This window comes from Hibiscus syriacus, unplaced genomic scaffold, assembly GCF_006381635.1.
Source record: "Hibiscus syriacus cultivar Baekdansim isolate YM2019G1 unplaced genomic scaffold, ASM638163v2 tig00110893_pilon, whole genome shotgun sequence".
Taxonomy (NCBI): Eukaryota; Viridiplantae; Streptophyta; class Magnoliopsida; order Malvales; family Malvaceae; genus Hibiscus; species Hibiscus syriacus.
This window is the reverse complement of record NW_024062901.1, coordinates 8,104,178-8,109,139: the sequence shown is the minus strand read 5'-3', so window position 1 is coordinate 8,109,139 and position 4,962 is coordinate 8,104,178. Positions and strand designations below refer to the sequence as shown.

General features: G+C 33.8%; 1 pseudogene; it reads right to left on the bottom strand.

Annotated features, from left to right (window-relative positions):
• Window positions 1–343: 343 nt before the first annotated feature.
• On the bottom strand, window positions 344–1,749 carry LOC120145676 (annotated as a pseudogene).
• Between the last annotated feature and the right edge of the window lie 3,213 nt (window positions 1,750–4,962).

Sequence of the window (4,962 nt, the reverse complement as noted above, 5' to 3'; positions counted from 1 at the left end):
ATAAATAAATATAATTTATTAAAAGGATATTGTTCTGGCTAAAAGTTATGAATTTGAATAATTATGTTTGCGGAGTGTGTGCACTTTATTAATTAAAAATGTTCTAAATAAATATTAACTTCCAATCTTTTAAGCGTATACACTAACTTAATGAAAAAAAACTTTTATAGCACAAATAATTATTAATCATATTATGTGGAAGCATATATGAAGCAAGAAAATATTACTAGTAAACAAGGTTTATTCGCATAAAATCAGATTTTCTTTTCGAATTTAATTGATGTTTCCAAAACAAAAATATCAAACATTATAAAACGAACAATTTTTGGAAGATTATACAACATTATGGATTGAAGATTGTTTCTAATAAAGTTTTGAAGTCGCGAGAAGCACTTCCACTTGGTTCAACAGCTTTCAAGACAAGGTCTCTCATTGCTGTAATCCTTTCTCTCATTTTGCCTCCCTTCTTCATGTCCCAAAATGAGGTTCAAGCACTTGAGTACCCCACTCTTTGTGAATACATTCGCCTCTACTCTAACACCAATCCCCCATATTTCCTCCACCACACGTCCAATCATCCCATGATCCCCAAACATCGGTCTGCACATCATCGGCACACCATTTGCAATGCTCTCGAACACAGAGTTCGCCCCACAATGTGTCACAAACACAGCTGTTGAACCATGTCCCAACACCATGGTTTGGGGTGCCCATGAAACCAGTTTCCCTTGCTTGCTTGTCCTTTCAGGAAACGCATCAGGTAAACGGTGCTTATGCTCATTGTTAAGAGACCAGAGAAACGGAAGGCCGCTTTCTTCGACCGCCTCCGCCAAGGCTTTTAACTCCTCCTCCGGTGGTGCCGCCGTTGTTCCGAAGCTAATATACATAACCGACTTCGAACTTTGCTTGTCTAACCATGATAAACATCCCGTCGCATCTGATTCCGATGGTGGTAATGGTGGCGGGGGAAGGTCTTGCGTTAAAAAACCAACGTTCAGCAAAGCTGGGAACATGGATTTGAGATCATCTAAAAGTGGTGTGGGATAAAGCTCTTGGCAAAAACTCATTACAATGGCCTTAGATCGAGGCAAAACACACCAGATCTTGCTCAACGTGTAGGAAAAGAAAGTTTCTTTCGAACGTTTAGGCAATATTTCGTCAGATAAATCCGTAACGTGAATTGGAGACAACCCTGGGGATCATTTCCAGAGTTTGGGGTTGGAATTTGCCACCATTTTCGTCACCACCGCCATCTCTGAAAAGCCTGCGAATGAGATCAGTGTAAATATGAGCAGACAGACTGTGTGGAATCGAAACACAAACTGGTATCCAAGTAGCGTGCATGTCCTCCGCCATATCTGCAGCAGATGTCAAGAACATATCCGTGACTAAGCAACTAACTTTCCTCCCAGTTTCCATGACTGCAACATCCAAGGCCTTTTGAAAGTTTCCAGGGGTTGCTTTAAGGAAAAGGTCCAATCTCTCCACTGGGTTTCCACTGAAAACATGATTGATGGGCACACCATCCTCCACATTATAAGCTCTGATATTATTGGGAACGGACACATTAAGATTAAAAGTGGAAAACAAGGACTCATTAGATTTTGGTGTGGTCAGGAAAGAAAACGGCACATTGGGAGCTGTAATAGCCAACCTGCAGGCCAGTCCTCGGATGGCTAGATTGTGACTGCCGAACGGGAAGGCCAACACGGCAACATGTTCTTCTTTTAACCTTTGGGCTTCTGGCATTTATGAACTCTACTTATAGCACATTGGGAGCTGTATAGCACTCAATCCTTATATATATATGATCTCAGTTATCTTGAATTCAGGACATTGTTCAATTTTTTGTATTTAATTTAAAGATGTTATAAAAATCATTAATGTTTATTAGTCCTTAGGTTACTTCCTTCAAATTAAAAGACATTTCTTTCACAACGATACATTGATGCTTCATTTTATTAAGTTAAAAGTTTAACGAATAATATTATAACGCATTATTTGTTTCACATTAATTACGTCTTCAATGAAAGATATTACGATGTTCCATTAATGCTTCATTTAAGTTTTGAATGTGAAATGGAATGTTTTCTCATAAAAAAGAAGCATTAATGACAAAAGAAATGTAATATTAGCCCCCCAATATTTCAAGTATAATAGTAATATTAGCCCCCCAATATTTCATTAATTCTTCAATTGTGTCTTTAATTGTATTTTATATAATTCTAACTTCAATATTTCAAAAATATATTTTTATTCTTTGTATTCTTCAAGTATAATAGAAAAATTGATCCTCGATTTTTTTTTTTTTGAAGAATTTGCACCCTTTTTATATGTTCTAGAATATTTTTCTTGGCTTTTTGTAGAGACCTTGACTAATGTGGTGGTATAGATTGCTCCAATCAAAGCAATGAGAAGAGCCACTACGAATGTGATCAAAACCAATTTTCATTTTGTTGTAAAACCTAAACACAAAGGTTGCTATGTAGTGAATAAAATTACTCAACTACACGAAACAAGCCAAATTAAAAAGAAGTAAATTTCACTTCGACACCAAAGAAGGCAAGAAAGAAAACTTTTTTGAAGACTATATATTTTAGTCCAATTTTTACTTTTTTACTAATGTCATCTTGTACCATCATTGTATAAGTGTCGATGAAAAACATAAGATCAAATGTTCTATTTGATATTAAATATCTTCCTTAACCAAGGTCAAGGTCAAAGGTTTGAATTCTGGCAATTACGAGTGGAGTAAACTGGGTTGAGAGGATCACCCTTGCCTTTATAGTACCAGATCTGGATTAGTCGATCAATAGATCGGATACCGCTGTTTATAAAAAAAATTAAATATCTTGATTCAAAGATGCTTCTAAGTATTTTATCCTAATCTTTGATGTTTTCTTTTCTCTAGTTCATAACCTAGAATATTGAACTAAAAGTAATAAAAAAAAAACCGTCTTCTCAATGAATTTGACTGACCTATCCTTGGAGATGCTCAAATTGTAACACCTACCACAATGAAGTAAAATGCACACTACAAATCAAGAAAATAAAAGAAAGAAACATTTACCCTTTTTATTGAAAATTCATTAGGTTTAAACAAAAAGAGAAAATTGGTTTTGGAAAGAAAAAAAAGCTAATAAACTTTAAAAGTTATTGCATCGTCTTGTCTGTGTTATTAGCATTAGAACTAAAAAACTCGATAAGATTGACAAAGAACAGCCGTGTACAAGAGCATCAAGTAACCCAATTCCCATCAACAAAAATCCAAGCCATCAACAAATCTGAAGAGTTTACAAAAACTAACTGAAGGAACATCCACTACTTTCTCACCATTTCCATCACCACCATTACTACTCTCATCTTTTTTTGGTCTACGATAAAGAAGAAGTTGCAGAGCTTTCCATTTTACTTCTCTCTCATGCATTTTCCTGATAAGCTTAAGCTTCAATTTGAATTTTTGTGGTTGTTTATCTAAATGTTGAGCTGCTGAAGGAGACTCATTTAACACCTAACTCGAGATGTTACAGATAAATCCAGGATATCACAGAACTTGAAACTGGTTTACTCTTTCAGTTAGATCAGTAAAGTCCAAATAAAGTTTAAAATATAGTAAAATATTTAAAAAAAAAATCACAAACTAAAAAATTAAAAATTATAACACCCTAATTTGAAACCAACCCAAATTCGGAGGTTTAAAATATCACAAAATCACCAAAGTGATTAACCATTTTTTTTAAATCAATAACCAATATAAGTAATCATAACCATAATAACATAATAAATCCATGAGTTTGAAAATGCAAGTGCATAAGGTTGACAAAAAGGAGAGCACCCAATTATACATCCCAAAATAATATCAAATACATCAAAATAAAGTTACGAATCGAATACATATAAGGTCAATGAATAGTACATGTCCACTAATAATACTTAAGACGTACTCTAATAACTCGATCAATCTGAAATCTTGAACTTGGTGATGAGCTCCTCGAAAATCCATCTAAAAATATGCGAATAGAAATACATTTTGACTCCTAAGCTAACAAACTCAATACCACACATATAACTCTATTATACTACACGCATTTATCATATGAGTATGCTAGCGAGTAATCATGAACAACAAAGATGCATCAAGCATACAATAACAAGAAGTAAGCAAATGATATAGTATGGGGCCATCATGGACCTAAAACCCTTTAACTTACGAAAAGGTACTCTAGGTAAGATCTGTGTCAGACAACATCAACATGTTACATCCAAATATAACACATTGCTAGGTACCTAGGGTGAGATATGAATCACACAACATTATGACTTTGCACCCGGCTAGTATACACTTTTAGGGTAATCTGGACGTGTCTGATTCACGAAGCATCATAACTATATTGTCCCAAAGTCTGACTCAGTAGCTTGGGATTGTAATCAGGATGGTTTTTTGAATTTTTGATAAAAAATTAATTTTGGAATTTTTAGTTGGTAAATATTTTCTAAAATGGTTTAAATGATTTTTAGAATATTAATTATTTTTTTGGATTTTTTTAAATTGATTGAAAATAAATCAAGAAATTTGATTTTAGGTGACTAAATTATAAAGGATTGAAATATCAAAATCTATGAAGCTATTTTACCATGTTGGAAAATCACTCTTCTTCTCTTTGTTTTCAACCGTGAATTTTCCTATTCTTTTCTTGACTTCAATCTTTATTCATTCATAATTCCCTTTGCTTAAATTAACTTCTTAAACCCTTGATTCATTTATTTGTTCACTTCATAAAAATTGCCATTGAGAGCTTTGTCACATTTCATTCTTTTTCTCCACTCCCCATTGTCACCATTGGTGGAGTTGGTTCTTCCTCAATCTTTCCTTCATCTTTTCTTTCATTCTCCAGCAAGCTAATTTTCTGAAACTTTATTTATTTTAATTCTTAGATGATTAAATATCCATTAGGAAGATGA